We start from the raw sequence: 22,610 nt of genomic DNA, 5'->3' as shown, positions 1-22,610 counted from the left end.
TTTGTCTCAGCTAACACAGTGTCTGACACAGCTCTCACAAGATTCCCAAGTAAATCCTGTCCACCCTTTTCAGTGAGCTCCTGAGCTATTTCGTGTGCCCTGGACATCTCATGCCGTCTGATCTTGTTTCTCAAGGAGGCCAGGGCTGTTGGTCTGCTTGAGCCTGATGACTGGATCTTAAACATCGCCCACTCCTCAGATATGGAAATTCTTTTCTCTGTTAAGACGCCAGTAGATTTTGTTGAGCTGCAAATAGCACAACCTGGAAGTAACCAAAAACATAACTAATTAACATCATACAAGTAGTCTTTTTTGAATCTATATTAGCAATAACACCTTCTGAACTGGATAAGAATCTATTCAGAATAATTGAATGAACTGTAAATAAGCTTCACTGTGACAATATCATTATAATTTAATTGTATAAAAGTGAAATTCATGTATCTTTAAGATGAAAATAAACCAGCTATACTCTCATTTGTATAAAGTTGACTTCATGTGTTTATACCAGCTTTACAAGTTGGCTGATATTTACCTAACTTTCTGTCCTTCCATTCTAACCCAGAATGCCTGCTTTTAAACTCCCTAGCCTGACTCTCAGTCCATAGGGCTGGCCAGGAGTTATCATCTAGAAGGAACAAGGAGATATTCAGCACACACACACTCACAGTCTCACAGTAAAATGTGTAATAACTACGTTATTTACTACTTTACTACAACAAGATTGAGCTAGCAAGGCCGTTTAGTGAATATATGTGTGGTATTCATTCAGTTTGGGAAATCTCTTATAAGCTAGTAGCTAGTAGTCTAATATCTGCTAAAGTTCACTTGTATACGACTTTCACTTACCCGATACACTGCTGGCATCAGGCTCCGCTGTAGTTCCCTCTTCTTCATCTAACGTCCTAGTGACTACTGGAGTGTCATCCGAGGCAGCAGCAGGCTTGTTTTGTTTTTAAATGGCTAAGGGTAGTTTGTTGCTTCCGCTTCATATTTACTGTTGAGCCGCTGGACATCACCTCGGCGCCGACTGAGTTGATATCGCTGTGGTCTAGGTGACGTGACGTCAGGTCTAGGTCACGGGGGGTCACCACGGTCACGGGCCATGGACGGAAGTCTCTGTATGGCTATTATAATGCTGCGTTCCATTGTACTCGGAACTCGGGACTTTCCCACTTCCGACAAAGAAAAGTGCGACTCTGACAGAGACACAGCGCACAGGTTGAATTTATGAATGAAAGTATGACAGTTCTGTGACAGAACTGTCATACTTTCATTCATAAAATAAACAGAACTTCTGTCACTATCGAAGTTGATACGTGTCATTGCGCATTTCTAAGTGGGCATACGGAAATGCTGGAGCTTTCTTAGTGGGTATACGGCGTATACCTGCGTATCACATAGACTACACCTCTGCACACACACACACACACACACAGAGAAAAACGAACATACAATAATAGTCCAATAATAATAATAGTCTATGTTGTTCAGAGCCCATTTGAGGTTGTGGTGTCTAATAGCCTAATGGCTGTTGGGATGAAGCTGTTCCTGAACCTGGACGTTACAGTTTTCAGGCTCCTGTACCTTCTACCCGATGGCAGTGGTGAGATGAATGTGTGGGCAGGGTGGTGTGGATCTTTGATGATGCTGGCGGCCTGTTTGAGGCAGCGACCCCGGAAAATTGCATCGATGGTGGGGAGGTCAGAACCCGTGATGGACTGGGTAGTGTTCACAACCTATGGCGGCTTCTTCGCTCCTGGGCATTTCATGTTGCCGAACCAGGCCATGATGCAACCAGTCAACATGCTCTCTAATGCACACATGTAGAAGTTGAAGAGAACAATTCACAGAAGCAAATTAATCCCCAAACCTGCACGTGTGGGAAACGGGAGAAACCGGCGCCCCCGGAGAAAACGCACGCATGTAACGGGTTGAGATAACAACGTGGTCCGAATGGAATCCGAGTCTGTGACGCTGTGAGGCAGTAACTCCACCGCAGAACAAGTGATTCTCCAGCATATTTAGTGTTTGTGCATTAACTCTGTTTTTAATTTTGAAATCACGGAAGAGCGCGAACACAGTCCCCCACTACCACAAATGTTGCAGTCGAGTATCCCGCATTTGGGGACATCGCAGGCGTCAGCGCACCCGAAGTGCAATGGGATAGCCTCGTCCTGGGAGAACCTTTTTTTTAAATTTCAAAATAGACTTTATTCAATTGATAAATATGTACAATTCATGAACCATTCGAACAAAAAATCCATCCGACATTTTCGGAGACTGTACAAATTTTTTTTCAGTACACTATTTTTACAATTGTCAAATTCCACCAAACTGTCCCCCACCCCGTGCCCCTCTGTGGCCCCTGTCCAAGTAATAAATATATACAATGTGTGCACAGTGCGGAAATTCCATCCGACATTTTTGTAGGCTATAGAGATTGTTCAATACAGTTTATGTCTTTTAAATTCCACAAAAATGTCCCCCACCCGTGCCACGCATGTGGCCCCCTGGTGTGGGATACCCTCCCTTAATTTAATTTGAGGGTCGTCTCCACCATACCGTGCCCCCCATGTCCAGCAGCGGAAGGATCCTAGACTGTGGCCCTCCCCCACCGAGCCTTGGCGTTGGCTGTACCAAGCTTCAGCGAGTCCCTTAGCAGGTATTCCTGCAGTCTGCAGCGGGCCAGTCGGCAACATTCCCTGACGGACATCTCGCTCTACTGGGTGGGGAGCAGACCAAAGAGCGTCTTTCACCGAGTTGATGACCCTCCAGCAGCACTCGATGTCAGTCTCTGAATGTGTCCATGGGAACAGTCCGTAAATCACAGAGTCCTCTGTGACGGAGCTGTTCGGGATAAATCGTTCCAGGGACCCTTTCATACTTCTCCAGACTCTTTTTGCAAATCCACACTCTGCAAAGAGGTGGGCAACCGTCTCCTCTCCATAGCAGCCGTCCCGAGGGCAGCGTGCGCTGGTAGTGAGGTTCCGGGGGTGCAGGAAGGATCTAACTGAGAGGGCTCCCCTCACCGCCAGCCAAGCCAGGTCTTGGTGCTTGTTGGTCAGTTCTGGTGATGAGGCATTTTGCCAGACAAGCTGGGCAGTCTGCTCTGGGAACCACGTCACCGGATCCATCGAGTCCTTTCCCTACAGTGCCTGCAGGACATTCCGTGCTGACCACTGCCCGATGGACTTGTGGTCAAAGGTGTTGGTCCGGAAGAACCTTTCCACAGACGACAGATGGGGCGGCAATGTCCAGCTGACTGGCACATTGCGTGACATCTGCGCCAGGCCCATCCTTCGCAACACCGGGGACAGGTAGAACCTCAGCAGGTAGTGACACTTAGTGCCCACGTGCCTTGGCTCTACACTCCGCCTGATGCAGCCACACACAAAGGTGGCCATCAGGGTGAGGGCGACGTTGGGCACGCTTTTACCCCCGTTGTCTGCCGACTTGTACATTATGGCCCGTCGCACCCGGTCCATCCTCGAATCCGCAGATGAACTGGAAGACGGCCCGGGTGATCCCCGTGGCGTAGGAGGGTGGGACAGGCCACACTTGTGCCAAGTACAGCAGCCCCGAGAGCACTTCACACCTGATGACCAAATGTTTACCGGTTATGGAGAGGGAGCGTTGCCTCCACAGCTCCAGCTTCCTCCCCACCTTGGCTATCCGCTCCAGCCAATTCTTGTTACTCGCCTCAGCCCCCCCGAACCAGATCCCCAGCACCTTCAAGAAGTCAGGCTTGATGGTGACGGGGACGGAAGATCGGTCGGGCCAGTTGCCAAAGAGCATGGCCTCGCTCTTCCTGCGGTTCACCTTGGCTCCCGTGGCCGACTCAAACTGGTCACAGATGCTGATCAAACTGCGGACCGACCTTGGATCCGAGCAGAAGACGGCGACATCGACCATGTACAGGGAGGTTTTGACTTGAATGCCCCCACTGCCTGGCAATGTCACTCCTCTTATGCTCGCATCCTTCCTGATGGACTCGGCAAAAGGTTCAATGCAGCAGACAAACAAGACAGGAGAGAGAGGGCAACCCTGCCTGACTCCAGACCTTACAGGGAAACTGTCTGATTCCCACCCATCGATTTGGACTGCACTACGGATATTGGTGTAGAGCAGTTTGATCCAATTTCGGATTCCCACCCCAAAACCCATTTTGGAGAGCACGTCCCTCATGTACGTGTGCGATATCCTGTCGAAGGCCTTCTCCTGGTCCAAGCTGGCTAGGCAGGCATCCACCCATCTGTCCTGCACGTAGGCGATGGTATCTCTCAGCAGCGCTAGGCTGTCTGAGATTTTCCTGCCAGGTACAGCACAGGTTTGGTCCGGGTGGATCACCTGTCCCAGAGCAGACTTGACCCGGTTGGCGATGGCCTTAGACAGGATCTTGTAATCTACATTCAACAATGTTATGGGTCTCCAATTCTTTATATCCTTCATCTCCCCCTTCTGCTTGTAGATTAGGGTGATGCTGCCCTTCCTCATGGAGTCTGACATGCTGCCGGCTAGAAGCATGTCGTTGCACACTTCCAGCAGGTCCGGGCCCACCCAGTCCCACAGAGCCGAATACAACTCGGCCGGTAAGCCATCGCTTCCAGGAGTTTTACTCGAGTCAATGGAGCGGATAACCATATAACCATATAACCATATAACAATTACAGCACGGAAACAGGCCATCTCGACCCTTCTAGTCCGTGCCGAACACATAAATCTCCCCTAGTCCCATATACCTGCGCCTCAGACCATAACCCTCCATTCCGTTCCCATCCATATAACTATCCAATTTATTTTTAAATGATAAAAACGAACCTGCCTCCACCACCTTCACTGGAAGCTCATTCCACACAGCTACCACTCTCTGAGTAAAGAAGTTCCCCCTCATGTTACCCCTAAACTTCAGTCCCTTAATTCTCAAGTCATGTCCCCTTGTTTGAATCTTCCCTACTCTCAGTGGGAAAAGCTTTTCCACGTCAACTCTGTCTATCCTTCTCATCATTTTAAAAACCTCTATCAAGTCCCCCCTTAACCTTCTGCGCTCCAAAGAATAAAGCCCTAACTTGTTCAACCTTTCTCTGTAACTTAGTTGCTGAAACCCAGGCAACATTCTAGTAAATCTCCTCTGTACTCTCTCTATTTTGTTGACATCCTTCCTATAATTAGGCGACCAAAATTGTACACCATACTCCAGAATTTGCCTCACCAATGCCTTGTACAATTTTAACATTACATCCCAACTTCTATACTCAATGCTCTGATTTATAAAGGCCAGCACACCAAAAGCTTTCTTTACCACCCTATCTACATGAGATTCCACTTTCAGGGAACTGTGCACAGTTATTCCCAGATCCCTCTGTTCACCTACATTCTTCAATTCCCTACCATTTACCATGTACGTCCTATTTTGATTTGTCCTGCCAAGATGTAGCACCTCACACTTATCAGCATTAAACTCCATCTGCCATCTTTCAGCCCACTCTTCCAACTGGCATAAATCTTTCTGTAGACTTTGAAACTCTACTTCATTACCCGCAACCCCTCCTATCTTAGTATCATCTGCATACTTACTAATCCAATTTACCACACCATCGTCCAGATCATTGATGTACATGACAAACAACAGTGGACCCAACACAGATCCCTGTGGCACCCCACTCGTCACTGGCCTCCAACATGACAAACAACCATCCACCATTACTCTCTGGCATCTCCCATTCAGCCACTGTTGAATCCATCTTGCTACTCCACCATTAATACCCAACCATTGAACCTTCTTAACCAACCTTCCATGAGGAACCTTGTCAAATGCCTTACTGAAGTCCATATACACAACATCCCCTGCTTTACCCTCATCAATTTCCCCAGTAACATCTTCAAAAAATTCAAGAAGATTAGTTAAACATGACCTTCCAGGCACAAATCCATGTTGACTGTTCCTAATCAGACCCTGTTTATCCAGATGCTTATATATATTATCTCTAAGTATTCTTTCCATTAATTTGCCCACCACTGACGTCAAACTAACAGGTCTATAATTGCTAGGTTTACTCTTAGACCCCTTTTTAAACAATGGAACAACATGCGCATACGCCAATCCTCCGGCACTATTCCCGTTTCTAATGACATTTGAAATATTTCTGCCATAGCCCCTGCTATTTCTACACTAACTTCCCTCAATGTCCTAGGGAATATCCTGTCCGGACCTGGAAACTTATCCACTTTTATATTTCTCAAAAGTGTCAGTACTTCCTCTTCTTTGATCCTCATAGTTTCCATAGCTACTCTACTTGTTTCCCTTACCACACATAATTCAATATCCTTCTCCTTGGTGAATACCGAAGAAAAGAAACTGTTCAATATCTCCCCCATCTCTTTTGCCTCTGCAGATAGTTGGCCACTCTGACTCTCTAATGGACCAATTTTATCCCTCGTTATCCTTTTGCTATTAATATAGCGGTAGAAACCCTTCGGATTTACTTTTACCTTACTTGCCAAAGCAACCTCATATTTTCTTTTAGCTTTTCTAATTTCTTTCTTAAGATTCTTTTTACATTCTTTATACTCCTCAAGCACCTCATTTACTCCATGCTGCCTATAACTATTGTAGAACTCCCTCTTTTTCCGAACCAAGTGTCCAATTTCCCTTGAAAACCATGGCTCTTTACAATTTTTACGATTTCCTTTCAACCGAACAGGGACATAAAGATTCTGTACTCTTAAAATTTCACCTTTAAATGTACTCCATTTCTCTTCCACATCTTTCCCATAAAACAAACTGTCCCAATTTACTCCTTTTAAATCCTTTCGCATCTCCTCAAAGTTAGCCTTTCTCCAATCAAAAATCTCAACCCTAGGTCCAGTTTTGTCCCTCTCCATAATTATATTGAAACTAATGGTATTGTGATCACTGGACCCGAACTGTTCCCCAACGCATACCTCTGCCACCTGACCCACCTCATTTCCTAACAGGAGGTCCAGTACCGCCCCTTCTCTAGTAGGTACTTCTATGTATTGTTGCAAAAAACTATCCTGCACACATTTTACAAACTCCAACCCATCCAGCCCATTTACAGAATGTGTTTCCCAGTCTATGTGTGGAAAATTGAAATCTCCCACAATCACTACCTTGTGCTTACTACTAATATCTGCAATCTCCTTACATATTTGCTCTTCCAATTCTCGCTCCCCATTTGGCGGTCTATAATACACCCCTATAAGTGTTGCTACCCCTTTCCCATTTCTCAGTTCCACCCAAATAGCCTCCCTAGACGAGCCCTCTAATCTATCCTGCCAAAGCACTGCTGTAATATCTTCCCTGATAAGCAATGCAACACCTCCACCTCTTGCCCCTCCAATTCTATCACACCTGAAGCAACGAAATCCTGGAATATTTAGTTTCCAATCACAGCCCTCCTGCAACCATGTTTCACTGATCGCAACAACATCATACTTCCAGGTGTCAATCCAGGCTCTAAGTTCATCCACTTTTCTTACAATGCTCCTAGCATTAAAATATACACATTTAAGAAACCCACCCTCTCTTATTCTCTGATTATTTTCTTTTTCTTCTCTCTCCCCTACATTTTGGGTCAGAGTGCTACCATTCTCTGCCCCCTGCTTCACACACTGACTGCTAGCTTTCCCAATTTGAGTCCCTCCCCCCAACCATACTAGTTTAAAGTCTCCCCAGTAGCCTTTGCAAATCTCCCCGCCAGGATATTGGTCCCCCTTGAGTTCAAGTGAACCCGTCCTTTCTGTACAGGTCGCACCTTCCCCAAAAGAGGTCCCAATGATCCAGAAACTTGAATCCATACCCACTGCACCAGTCCCTCATCCACGCTTTTATCCTCCACCTCGCTCCATTCCTACTCTCACTTTCGCGTGGCACAGGCAGTAATCCTGAGATTGTTACCTTTCCAGTCCTTCTCCTTAACTCTCTACCTAACTCCCTACATTCTTCTTTCAGGACCTCTTCTCTTTTTTTACCTATGTCGTTGGTACCTATATGCACCACAACCTCAGGCTCCTCTCCCTCCCATTTCAGGATTTCTTGGACACGTTCAGACACATCCCTGACCCTGGCACCAGGGAGGCAAACTACCATCCGGGACTCCTGTCTGCGTCCACAGAATCGCCTATCCGACCCCCTGACTATAGAGTCCCCTATTACAATTGCCCTCCCCTTCTTTTCCTTACCCTTCTGAGCAACCGGAACGGTGTTTGTGCCAGAGGCCCGGCCGCTGTCGCTGCCCCCAGGTAGGCTGTCTCCCCCCACCCTTACTCAAGCATGAGTACTTATTTTCAAGGTGTACAGCCACCGGGGTACTCACCAGTCCCTGCCTCTTCCCGTTGCCCTTCCTAACTGTGACCCAGTTTTCTGTCTCCCGTGGTCTTGGAGTGACCACCTCCCTGTAACTCCTTTCTATGACGTCCTCGCTCTCCCTGAGCAGACAGAGGTCATCGAGTTGCTGTTCCAGGTTCCTGACACGGTCCCTTAGGAGCCCCATTTCGACGCACCTTGCGCAGATGTGGACGTCTGGAGGGCACTCCGACACCATGACCTCCCACATCTGACATCCAGAACAGTAAACTGCCCTGGCCTTCATTCTCCCCCTTGTCCAAATACAATAAAGCCTTACAATTACAATACAAATAAAATACAAGCCAATCAGCTGCTTCCGCTGGTCCTCTTACACCAATCAGAGGCTTCCACCAGAATCAGAATCCTTCTCTGGAAGTGAGATGGAACGTTACAGATTTGGGTTCCTCACAGCTCCAGGTAAGTCCTCCTCTCACCAACGGCTCCCCGGGCCTCTGTAGAAGCAAACCCCGCGCTGTATTTATACTCACAGCTCCAGGTAAGTCCTCCTCTCACCAACGGCTCCCCGGGCCTCTGTAGAAGCAAACCCCGCGCTGTATTTATACTCACAGCTCCAGGTAACTCCTCCTCGTACCAACGGCTCCCCGGGCCTCTGTAGAAGCAAACCCCGCGCTGTATTTATACTCACAGCCCCAGGTAAGTCCTCCGCTCACCAACGGCTCCCCGGGCCTCGGTGAGAGGCCCCTGGATGGAGCCAGTCAGCTCCTCTAGGGTCAGTGGTTGGTCCAGACTCTCCCGCTTGCTATCTCCCGCTTGCTATCCTCCGAGACCTCCGTGATAGAGGACAGGAAGTTCTGGGAGGCGGTGCTGTCTGTGGCCTTTCTGTCATACAATTCCGTGTAAAAGGATTTGCAGACCCTCACCATGTCTGTCTGCGAGGATGCTACCGAGCCGTCCTCCTCCCTAAGGCTGTTGATCACAGAGCTCCCCCTGTGAACCTTATGGAAGAAGAACGTGAGCACGTGTCATCCTGCTCCACATGGCGGACCCTGGATCGGAAGATGATCTTGGAGGATTCAGAGGTAAAGAGCCGAGCTTGCCGGTCCTTCACCTCTCTAAGTTCCTCCCTCACATCCACCCCCCTCGACTGCAGAAGGAGCAGTTGTTGCAAATCTGTCTGGAGTTGGCACAGTTCCCTCTGACTCTGTCTTGCTCTCTGAACCCCTTTGACTATGAAGAACCTCTTAATGTTGTCCTTGGTTGCTTCCCACCAGAGTGTCGGGGAGTCAAAGAGGGGCCTCACCGTTCTACAACATGCGTAGTCCCTCTTTAGCTCCTCAAAGTTCTCTGAGGTCAACAGCTTCACGTTTAACTTCCACGTCCCTCTGCCTGCCTTCCGGTCCTCCTGTAGGTGACAGGAAGCCTGAAGGAGGCAGTGATCAGAGAAGAACACCAGCGTGAGGTCGGTGTGTCTCACCGTGACAGCCTTTGTGGTGAAGACGAAGTCTATCCGGGATCGGGCTGAACCGTCCGATCTCGACCAGGTGAACCGTGGCTGGGACCCGCCTGCAGGGTCGCTGAAGGCGTCGTGCAGCTTTGCGTCTTTTACCATTTCCATCAGGAACTTGGACGTGCTGGCCAGTCTGTTGTCGGCACTGCCGGATCGTCCAGCCGCATCAATGATGCAGTTGAAGTCACCGGCCAGAACGAGCTGCCGGGACGTGGCCAACAGCACTGGGAGCTGCTGGAGAACGGCCAGCCGCTCGCTCCGCACGGGTGGGGCATACACATTAATCAGCCGGAGCGGAGAACCACGGTACATACACGAGGAGACGACCCGCAACCACCTCCCTGACCTCAGTGATGGCGAAGTTCCCTCCCCGCACCAAGTTCCCTAGGCCGGAAGCACGACAGTCATTGCCCCCCGACCACACCGACAGTCCGTGGGGCCACCATCGCGACCACCTCCGATAGCAGCGGAGGTGTGGCAACCCGCACTCCTGGAGAAAAGTCACATCTGCCTTGACCTTGGCCAGGTACTGTAAGGTATTAACACATCGCGCAGTGCTCTTCACACTGCGCACGTTTAAAGATGCCAGTTTGAGCTCCATTGTCTTTTAGAGTCACTGACCATTTTCGTGTTCCCTCACGCCCACCGCTTCGGTGAATTGCCTCACCTTTCCTGGGCTCAGGTACCTGGCATCCTCAACGGGTTGGGTTTCCCGTGTCGTAACCCAAGGTGTTGGGGGGGGGGGGGGCTGCTCGTTTTACCCCCTTCTGGGTGCGCCGCTTCCCCCGTCTCTCGTGGCTGGGGCACGGTGACAGGCTTACTGCTCCCGGAAATTCGGAGCTGAGGCCCATTGGCCGCTGCACTGCTCCCGGTTGCCCGGAGCTGGGGCCCAACGGCCACTGCACTGCTCCCGGTTGCCCGGAGCTGGGGCCCATTGGCCGCTACAATGCTCCCGGTTGCCCGGAGCTGGGGCCCAACGGCCACTGCACTGCTCCCGATGCCCTGGAGCTGGGCCCCATCGGATGCTACGATGATCCCGGTCTCCAGGGGCTGGGGCCCAACGGCTGCTGTACTGCTCCCGATGTCCTGGGGCTGGAGCCCCTCGACCGCTGCTCTGCTCCCAATGTCCTGGGGCTGGAGCCCCTCGACCGCTGCTCTGCTCCCGATGTCCTGGGGCTGGAGCCCCTCGACCGCTGCTCTGCTCCCGATGTCCTGGGGCTGGAGCCCCTCGACCGCTGCTCTGCTCCCGATGTTCTGGGGCTGGAGCCCCTCGACCGCTGCTCTGCTCTCGGTCTCCTGGTGCTGGTGGACAATCGGCCTGGACCTTCTCCTTTCCTCCCCGGTTTTCTTCCTGTGGGGTTTCCCGTTCGCCTCATCCTCCCACGAGGAGAGGTTGCTGCCTTCTGTCAGGGAGAGAGATCGTGTTTTGAGGTTTTTGGGGGGCTTGCCAACCCCTTCTGGCCTCTGCTCCTTGTGCTGCCCCCTCTGGTGTTTTCCATACGTCACCGTTGTCCAAATCTGCTCTCCCCCCTCCTCCATCGACCCTCCCTCCTGAGCTTGGTGCTGGAGTTCTCCTGGCACTTGGGGGCTCGAGGTGGTTGGGCTTCCTGGAGCGCTAGTATCGGTGTAGTGGGCCGAAAGGACTGGTTACCAGAGGGCTAGTATGGACATTGTGAACCGAATGGATTCTTGGGCTGACAGCTCAGTCATTCAGGGCTGGTGGGTTGGCAAATCAGTCACTCATGCCTGGTGGGCTGGCAGCTCAGTCACTCAGGGCTGGTAGGTTGGCAGCTCGGTCACTCAGGGCCGGTGGGTTGGCAGCTCGGTCACTCAGGGCCGGTGGGTTGGCAGCTCAGTCACTCAGGGCCGGTGGGTTGGCAGCTCAGTCACTCAGGGCTGGTGGGTTGGCAGCTCAGTCACTCAGGGCTGGTGGGTTGGCAGCTCAGTCACTCAGGGCTGGTGGCTGGCAGCTCACTCATGACTATTCCTTGAAATTCCATTCCAGGCAGGGTGCAGGCAAGCACATTCAATTGCTTAGCATTCCAGGCAGGGTGTGGGCTACCACATTTCGATTGCATAGCTCCAGGAAGGATACAGAAAGATCTCCCCGTCCCGATCTGAATCTGCGCAAACTTCATATTTCCTTCAGATTTTTCGTAATAATGATTTATTGTAGGGGGCTATAAAAGTCGAAGAAATACTGTGGGTGTCACAAATCTGAAAGAAAAGCAAACAATGATACAAAAAATCTGCAGGCCAGGCAGTATCTGTGAAAAGAGTAGTAGTTAACTCCAAGTCTGAGTTGATCGAGGTGGTGGAGATACAGTAAAACATTATTGCATTGACATACCCTAATTCTGTTAAATGTCCATGCCTTTTTTTTGACCAATTCTATTTCCAAGTTCCTTGTGGCTTTGCAATTTATAATTTGGTGGTTAAATGTAACTTGTTTCGTGTCAATCTGTTGCGAATGGGGTTTCTGCCCCACATTTGAACCCCAAAATTATTAATTGATAAGGTCACAAGGAGTTGAGTATAAGAGCAAAGAGGTCCTTCTGCAGTTGTACAGGGCCCTAGTGAGACCACACCTGGAGTATTGTGTACAATATTGGTCCCCTAATTTGAGGAAGGACATTCTTGCTATTGAGGGAGTGCAGCGTAGGTTTATGCGGTTAATTCCCGGAATGGCGGGACTGTCATATGCTGAGAGAATGGAGCAGCTGGGCTTATACACTCTGGAGTTTCGAAGGATGAGTGGGATTCTGATTGAAACCTCTAAGATTATTAAGGGTTTGGACACACTAGAGGTAAGAAACATGTTCCCGACATTGGGGTAGTCGAGATCCAGCGGCCACGGTTTAAGAATAAGGGGTAAGCCATGTAGAACGGGGATGGGTAAACACTTTTTCTCACAGAGAGTGTGTGGAAATCTCTGCCTCAGAGGGTGATCGAGGCCGGTTCTCTGGATACTTTCAAGAGAGAGCTAGATAGGGCTGTTAAAGATAGTGGAGTCATGGGATACGGGGAGAAGGCAGGAACGGGAATTGGGGATGATCAGCCATGATCAAATTGAATGGCGGTGTTGGCCTAATGCACCTATTGTCTATTGAACCTTGAAATAGAAGTTGTTCCTGACTTTGGACCCGGGACCAAAGACATTTACAGATCCAGGGTGGAACCGGAGCAGATTCTCAGACACTGGTTTCCATCCCAAGTCCAGAAGAAAGGGAAAGGTTTCCCGGTGAACCTGTTCCCACTGAAGGTGTGGAGATGGGACGTGGTGTCCGCGCTGTAAAATGAGACTATCCCTGCCTCATAACTGAGATAAACTCCCAGCCGCTCTGGGATGGGATCGGTGAGGAGACGGGGTTTCGGAGAGGAGTTCACACGAAACTCGTCGCCAACTTGCTCCACGGACCAGAGCCCAGTCACCTGCCTCAGGTTGATGTCTCTCTCCCTGTCCAGAGACTCGGCGGCGACTCCCACACACCAGCCCCAGTTCTCCGTCACCTCCACCTCCCAGTAATGTCTCCCCGAGGTGAATCCCTCCGATCCCAGCACACAAGGCCAGATTGTAAACCGCTTGCCGTTGTCAGGGTGACTCCTCTGTGCCCCGGTCCACCTCACGCTCTTCCGATCCTCGGCCACCTCGAATTCCCAACACGCTGTTTCCAAGTCCAAGGTCACAGAGTCTGCGGGTGAACGGAGAGAGACAGAGAACCTCAGTGGGTGGGGAGGGATGAAGGAGGGTAGGAGACTGTGGCCACCCACACACACCCACACATACGCACACGCACACGCACACACATACACACGCGCCCACACACACATACACACTGACACACACACACACACACACACACATACACGCACACGCACACACATACACACGCGCCCACACACACATACACACTCACACACACACACACACACGCCCACACATACACACTCACACACACACACACGCCTACACACTCACACACCCACGCACACACGCACGCACACACACTCACACACCCACGCACACACGCGCACACACACACAGGCACGCACATACACACACACACGCACACACACAGGCACGCACATACACATACACACGCACACACGCACGCACACACACACACACACACATACACGCACACGCACACACATACGCACACGCACACACACTCACACACACACACACACGCACGCGCCTACACACCCACACACATACGCACACGCACCCACACACACGCACATACACACACACTCACACACCCACGCACACACGCACGCGCACACACACAGGCACGCGCACACACACACACACACACACACACACACACACACAATTCATGTATTGTAGAAGCATGTGAAATTAAGGAATTAATGCCGTAGAATTTTTACCCGGGAACGGGAATCAATGGCCGGAGGGCAATTAAGGTGAGAGAAGAAAGATTTAAAAGTGCTCACAGCGAAGCAAGTTATTTTTACACAGAGAGAGATGAATACTTGGAGCATGCTGCAAGGGGTGGTGGAGGCTGAGAGAACAATAGACAATGGAGTTGTACAGAGCCCGAGTGAGACTTACAGGCCAGCAAATGCTTGCGCCGGAGACCCGGGTTCGATCCCGATTACGGAATTTATACGTTCTGCCCGTGACCTGCGTTGGTTTCTTCGAGATCTTCGGTCTCCTCCCACACTCCAAAGACGTACACGTTTGATATAAAACATTGTCCCCTGTGGGTTCTGTGTATGAAAGTGTTAATGTGCGTTGGGCCGAATGGCCTGTTTCCACGCTGTATTCCTAAACTAAACAAAACAAAGGCTGGGAACAAATTGAAACAATGGTGAAATATGGATTGAGAACGGCTCAATGTAATATTTTCTGTCATAAACTCGTGGATTTGGAAAGAACATTGCGTTTTTACAGCAATTTTACAGCAGAAAACCAGATCTGGAATGTTCACCTTCCAGTGAAAGCTGATTTCCACATTCCTTGTTTGACAAAGCTCGCTGGCTTCACCCCTGTAATCAATGTTATTTAGTACTAGGTACGACTCTGTAACTTTGTAGTTAAGTACTCAGGTCCTGTGCTTAAGGCTCCAACATATGACCAGGTCTCCCTTGTTCTGGACTGGGCTCACCAGTGGAATTAGACTGGGATTTCTTCAGAATGAGAGTCGATTGAGGGAAACTACAGAACACATCACAGCCGACACCGATGAGTCAAGAAAGGTGGAGCCCACAATGGTCCATTGTTGGCCGTGGAAGGGGTGATAATGAAGGGATACAAACTGTGAAACTAGCAAGACTCTCTAAGGTGGAAGAAGAATGGAGAGAGGGAATGCAATGGTTACATGAAATTACAGCAATCAATATTCATACCGCTGGGCTTTATGTGAATGAACAATGAAGATGTGTAGGAAGGAACTGCAGATGCTGGTTTAAACCGAAGATAGACAAAATTGGCTGGAGTAACTCAGCGGGTCAGGCAGCGTCTCTGGAGAGAAGGAATGGGCGAGGTTTCAGGTTGAGATCCTTCTTCAGACTGTTTAGGGATAAGGGAAAGGAGAGATATAGACGAATGATGTGGAGAAATAAAGAACAATGAATAAAAGATATGCAAACAAAGTACCGATGATAAAAGGAAACTGTCAGAGCTGAACGAGGAGGAGGACACAAATGCAGGCTCAGACACAGGGCAGATCAGTCTTCGGCGTTTAATCGGTCCAAGTCAGTACACAGGTAGGCAAAACAGAGGCAACAGTACCATATAGGAGCAGGCAAGAACCAGTGGTCGAAAATACAGGCAAAGGTCGAGATCACAAGGTCACAAGATTTCGAGAGCTGGAACGAGGGGATACCAAGTAGCATACACCACGAACTGGCAATGGGAACTAAAACACAAAAGGCTTAAATACAGACTAGCAGGGGATAACGAGACACAGGTGAAACACATCAGGGCGTGGCCAACAATCACATGAGGGTAAACGACCTGACAGGAAATGGGACCTGAAACAAGAGGAGATGTGAGACACCAAAATAAAACAAGAATGCAAACTCTAATACTAAAAACCAATAAGAAACAGAAACTAGATCAAACGCGAGACCTGACAGTACCCCCCCCCCCCCCCCCCCCCCCCCCTCCACGGCCGGCTCCTGACGGCCCAGGATCTTCAGGATGTTGGCGCCGATAGTCCCTGATAAGTTCCGGGTCGCATATGTTGCGAGCTGGCACCCAAGACCGCTCCTCAGGTCCATACCCCTCCCAATCCACAAGATACTGACAACCACGACCACACCGGCGCATCCCCAGCAACCGGCTGACCGTAAACACTGGACCCCCATCAAGGAACCGGGGGGCGGAGGGGGTGTGGAGGCAGGGACCAGAGGACTCTCCTTAAATGGCTTCAGACGGGAGACATGGAAAGTAGGGTGGACCCTCATGGCACGGGGGAGTTTGAGACGAACCGCCACAGGATTGATGACCTTCGATATGGGGAAAGGACCAACAAAACGAGGAGCCAGCTTCCGGGATTCCACCCTCAGCGGTAAGTCTCGAGTGGAGAGCCACACCCTTTGACCAGGCGAGTATACTGGAGCCGGCGTTCTTCCACGGTCAGCCATCCTCTTGTAACGCGCAGAACTGCGCAACAGCATCTGACAAGCCCCATTCCAAACCTTGCGACAGCGACGGACGAGAGCCTAAGCGGAGGGCACACTGGACTCCTTCTCCACAGCAGGGAACAATGGCGGTTGATAACCATAGGCACACTGGAATGGAGAGAGACCAGAGGATGAGCAAGGAAGTGTGTTGTGTGCATACTCCACCCAAATAAGGTGTTTGCTCCAAGTTGAAGGGTTCTGTGCCACCAAGCACCGCAGTCCTGTCTCCAATTCCTGGTTAATGCGTTCAGTCTGTCCATTGGATTCCGGGTGATAACCAGATGTAAGGCTGACCGTGGCGTCCAACAGAGAACAAAACTCCTTCCAAAACCTGGACACGACTGAGGCCCCCGGTCAGACACAATGTCTCTGGGAAATCCATGAATGCGAAAAACATGAGACAGCATGACCTCTGCCGTCTTCTTGGCGGAGGGAAGCTTGTGCAACGGAATGAAATGGACCATCTTAGAAAATCTGTCCACTACAGTCATGACTGAGGTGTTACCTTCAGAAGAGGGCAAGCCCGTGACAAAGTCCATGGAGATGTCTGACCAGGGGCGTGAGGGGACAGGCAGTGGATTCAGGAGGCCAAAGGCGGCCCGACGGGAGGTCTTGTTCTGAGCACAAATACTGCAGGCGGCGACGTACTCCTTAATCCCCCTCTCCATGGAAGGCCACCAAAACCGCTGTTTGGCCACAAACAGGGTTCGGCGGACACCGGGATGACAGGAGATCCGAGACGTATGAGCCCAGTGAATCACCTGTGAACGAAGAGACTCGGGAACAAACAGACGATTAGAAGGACACCCTAGCGGAGACTGAACACCAGCAGTTGCCTCGGAAACTCTCTTCTCAATCTCCCAAGTAACCGCCCCAACAAAACAGGAAGCAGGCAGAATGGGAGTTGAAACCTTAGGGGATGGGTCAGGATCAAACTGTCTGGAGAGAGCATCAGGTTTGCCATTCTTGGCACCAGGGCGGTAAGACAGTACAAAATGAAATTGATTAAAGAAGAGAGCCCACCTTGCTTGGCGCGAGTTGAGGCGTTTGGCTGACTTGATGTATTCCAGGTTTTTGTGGTCTGTCCAAACTAGAAACGGCTGCTTGGTACCCTCCAACCAATGTATCCATTCCTCCAAGGCTGTTTTAACCGCTAACAGTTCACAGTTACCCACATCGTAATTTCTCTCAGCAGGAGAAAGCTTCTTAGAGAGGAAAGCGCAGGGATGTAATCGACCATCTGTGGGGGATTTCTGTGAGAGTACGGCCCCGATGCCCACACCCGAGGCGTCCACCTCAACCACGAACTGGAGTGACGGGTCAGGGTGAACCAGGATGGGGGCTGAGGAGAAGCTCCTCTTGAGTCTCATAAATGCAGTTTCTGCTTGAGAGGACCAAGAGAAAGGCACGTGGGGTGAGGTAAGAGCATGGAGTGGTGCAGCAGTGACACTAAAGTTCCGGATAAACTTCCTATAAAAATTAGCAAACCCAAGGAACCCCTGAAGTCGCTTACGACTGGAGGGTGTAGGCCAGGTGGCCACAGCACTGACCTTGCTCGGGTCCATCTGTATACCAGCAGGTGATACAACATAACCAAGGAATTGAACAGTGTTAACATGAAATTCACATTTCTCAGCTTTCACAAACAGATCATTCAGGAGCAAACGTTCTAGCACCTGGTGTACATGCTGCACATGGGAAGTCTCGTCTGGAGAAAAAATCAAAATGTCATCAATGTACACAAACACAAATCGGTTCAGCATGTCCCGTAATACATCATTAACCATGCCTTGAAAAACTGCTGGAGCATTAGTAAGACCAAACGGCATGACCAGATATTCATAATGACCACTGGGTGTGTTAAACGCAGTTTTCCATTCATCCCCGTCCCTTATCCTCACCAGATGACACGCATTTCTAAGATCTAACTTAGTGAATACTGCAGCGTCTTTTAATAGTTCAAATGCAGAGGAGATAAGAGGAAGAGGGTATCTGTTCTTAACAGTAATGTCATTGAGTCCTCTGTAGTCAATGCAGGGCCGAAGTGTTCCATCCTTCTTATCCACAAAGAAGAATCCAGCTCCTGCAGGTGAAGAAGAAGGTCTGATGATCCCAGCAGCAAGGGCATCGTCAATGTACTTTTCCATGGCGAGCCGCTCAGGTGAAGACAAGGAGTAGAGATGGCCCTTAGGAGGCGCTGTACCTGGCAGAAGGTCGATGCAGCAGTCGTACGGTCTATGCGGCGGAAGAGATGTGGCCTTGGCCTTGTTGAACACCTCCTTTAGGTCTAGATAATATGAGGGAACCTTGGTGAGATCTGGAAAATCATCCTCCCTTGAACGGGGAGGCTGCCGGAGGGTGGTCCTGGAAGATCCCAGCAAACTGCTCCTTGACGGATCCTTCATAGACTCAGGAGAAGAATCATGCAGATAGATGAGTTTACAGTTATTCCCCCAAGAAATTACTTCCCCAGTACCCCAGTTCATGTGAGGATTATGGTAAGACAGCCAAGGGAGCCCCAAAACCAGAGGATGAAGAGGACAGTCGAGGAGATGAAAACTGATGGTCTCAAGGTGATTACCTGCCACGATGAGTTGAACAGGTTGAGTTCGGTGAATTACCCTGTACAGTAGGCGCCCATCCAGTGCACTAGCCTCCATAGGACCTTGAAGCTGTTCAAGTTCCAGCTTCAATTCATCAGCCAAGCGAATGTCCATGAAGTTCTCATCTGCCCCAGAATCAACCAAAGCCTGCAGGGAGTGCCACTGGGAATGCACCAACAATTGTACCGTCGACAATGGACGAGAGGAACGGCTCATAGGAGCGGTACAACTCACCAATGTCCTCTCTTTCATTGGTGAGCTTTGTCTTTTACTGAACAGCTGTTCAACAAATGTCCCAGTTCACCACAGTAAAAACACCTCATTTCCCTTAGGCGGCGCTGCCGTTCCTCCGGACTGAGTTTGGTTCGTCCCACCTGCATGGGCTCCTCCGAAGATGCAGGTGGCGCTGTAGGCTGACTGGACCGGCCGAGAGGGCAGAAGTCCCGACTGGAAGGTGAAGGGCGACGCTGCCGCCACTGCTGGGAGGAGGACCGAACTGCAGCCGATCTGCTCTCTCGATCTCTCTCTCTGAGCCTAGCGTCAATTTGGATAGCCAGGAAAATCATAGACTCGACGTCGGAAGGCAGGGTTAGAGGAGCCAATTGATCTTTGATAGCTTCAGACAATCCATTGCGAAAAGCATCCAACAAAGCAGCCTCATTCCATCCACCCTTAGCAGCAACAGTTCGAAAGTCAATAGCAAAATCCATAACAGAGCGATTACCTTGTTTCATGGAGACCAGGTTCTGTGAAGCCTCTCGGCCAGGATTGGAGTGATCAAACGTGCGGGACAGAGCTTCCATGAACAGCCCGATGTCTGGCAAACAGGAGAATTCCGAGACCACTCCGCCGTGGCCCAAGCCTCCGCCCTACCCGACAGGTGCGTGATGATAAAGGCTACCCTTGAGCATTCTGATGAAAAGGAAGCCGCTTGAAGTTCGAAATGCAGTCCACACTGAATCAAAAAAGGTCTACATTTCTCCGATTCCCCCGAAAAGTGTTCCGGTCTTGCCAGGTGGACGAATGGAGATGCTGCAGCAGCCGCGGCCATCGGAGCTCCTGGAGACACAGACAAGGAAACAGACTCGGCAGGCACGGGAGCCGCAGCAGGAAACAAAGAATTCAGCCGAGTAACCAGGTGTTCAAACCGAGAACTTAAAGTGTTCACCTGTGAACCGATGTCTGCCTGGAACCCCTGCTGACGCTCGCCGAGATCCCGGAACCCGGCGACGATCGAGGAGAGTTGACCCTCGTAATGCGAGATGCGCTCCTCTTGCTTCTGGAGCGCTGCATGAAAAGGATCAGAGCCCGCTGAGTCCATTGTTGGCCAGTTCGTAATGTCAGAGCTGAACGAGGAGGAGGACACAAATGCAGGCTCAGACACAGGGCAGATCAGTCTTCGGCGTTTAATCGGTCCAAGTCAGTACACAGGTAGGCAAAACAGAGGCAACAGTACCATATAGGAGCAGGCAAGAACCAGTGGTCGAAAATACAGGCAAAGGTCGAGATCACAAGGTCACAAGATTTCGAGAGCTGGAACGAGGGGATACCAAGTAGCATACACCACGAACTGGCAATGGGAACTAAAACACAAAAGGCTTAAATACAGACTAGCAGGGGATAACGAGACACAGGTGAAACACATCAGGGCGTGGCCAACAATCACATGAGGGTAAACGACCTGACAGGAAATGGGACCTGAAACAAGAGGAGATGTGAGACACCAAAATAAAACAAGAATGCAAACTCTAATACTAAAAACCAATAAGAAACAGAAACTAGATCAAACGCGAGACCTGACAGAAACAAGCTATTGTTAGCTGTTTGTGCGGTGAAAACGAGAAGCTAGTGTGACGTGGGTGGGGTGGACTTGGCTCTACCATGGACCAAAGAATTGAATTCAAATCCTGAGGCGATATATGCTGGGATGCATCACCTGATAGAACTGACTGAAGACGTTTGTAAATATCTCAGTCAAGTCAACACTACATTTCACCCATTATTAATCAATAATCAATACATGCGAGGGAACCGATAAGAATGAACGTTCCAACAAACCAATCAGTTTCAGATGTACGAAAGAACTGCAGATGTTGGACAAAGTTGAAGCTGGGCACAAAATGCTGGAGTAACTCAGCGGGTGAGGCAGCATCTATGGAGAGAAGGAACGGATGATGTTTTCGGTCGAGACTCTTCTAAGACTTACTCTAGCATTTTGGGTCTACATTCGATTTTATCCAGCATCTTCTAATGACGTCCCAAAACGTCTCTCAACCAGTTTCAGGTTTGCTTTAGTTCCTTTGGTGCTCGATCAATATCGTGCGTTGCGCTGCTGGTCAGTGAAGTTTGTGAATATAGAAATCTGTTACATCTTCGCCCGGCTCCCCACGGCTTCAAGACTCAACCATAATAGACAATAGACAATAGGTGCAGGAGTAGACCATGCGACCCTTCAGGCCAGCACCGCCATTGACTGTGAGCATGGCTGATCATCCCGAATCAGTACCCCGTTCCTGCCTTCTCCCCATATCCCCTGACTCCGCTATCGTTAAGAGCCCTATCCAGCTCTCTCTTGAAAGTTTCCAGCGAAACGGCCTCCACCGCCTTCTGAGGCAGAGAATTCCACAGACCCACAACTCTCTGCGTGAAAAAGTGTTTCCTCACCTCCGTTCTAAATGGCCAACCGCTTATTCTTAAACTATGGCCCCTGGTTCTGGACTCCCCCAACATCGGGAACATGTTTCCTGCCTCTGGCGTGTCTAAACTCTTAATAATATTATAGGTTTCAATAAGATATCCTCTCATCTACTAAATTCCAGTGTAAACGTGTAAAATTCCAGTGTTAGTGGAGAAGTTCCAGCAGCTTGCAACAGTTAATAGAAAATACTGTTCGGTTGTGTATGGTCAGTGTAAATCAATAAAACATTGTGTTTGTTTGATTTCAGGAGGAAATTAGTTGGAAGAGGAGGTGTTCTTATCTGAAACCATACATGATTTTATAAAGTAACTCAGAAGATCGCTGTAGTTCATTTTGTAACCCAGCTGCTTATATTTACAGGGTTAGTGATGAGGAACACACGTTGTCAGTGGCAGATGGGGCACCGGAAGTTGCAAAATTCGATCACCTGTATTTATTGACCAGAGCGTTGTGTGAAATGTCCTGTGGTATTCCACAAGGTCATGTTGATATCATTTATTTGTTCAGTTACATTAAAGATCGCTCTGTGTTAGTTCGATACAAAGAGTGATATGAATAATGGACACTTTAATTAGGGTCCCTAACATTCCCTAACCCTAACCCTAACCTACACCACTGCTACAATGAGGTGCTAACCCATAACAGCTCCAGTGGTGTCCATTTCCTCCTGCCGGCTGTCTTTTCAAGCTGTCACGTGGACTTTCCCTAGTTGTCAGCTGCTCTGTTCACAGCAGTCACTTGCTCGGCTAGATGTTAAATTACAATTAAAACACAAAGTACTTGTGCTATATCTCCGGAATAAGCAATCAACTAAGA

At 49.7% G+C, this 22,610-nt stretch overlaps 1 non-coding gene across 1 annotated transcript; it reads right to left on the bottom strand.

The window, feature by feature from the left end:
* Positions 1–2,063: 2,063 nt before the first annotated feature.
* Positions 2,064–2,232, bottom strand: LOC116982347. The gene has a single exon (XR_004414437.1). It is a non-coding gene; the product is annotated as a U1 spliceosomal RNA (small nuclear RNA).
* Positions 2,233–22,610: the final 20,378 nt, after the last annotated feature.

The sequence above is a fragment of the Amblyraja radiata genome, chromosome 16, assembly GCF_010909765.2.
Source record: "Amblyraja radiata isolate CabotCenter1 chromosome 16, sAmbRad1.1.pri, whole genome shotgun sequence".
In the NCBI taxonomy this organism is placed as follows: domain Eukaryota; kingdom Metazoa; phylum Chordata; class Chondrichthyes; order Rajiformes; family Rajidae; genus Amblyraja; species Amblyraja radiata.
This window is presented reverse-complemented; position numbering and strand designations above follow the sequence as displayed.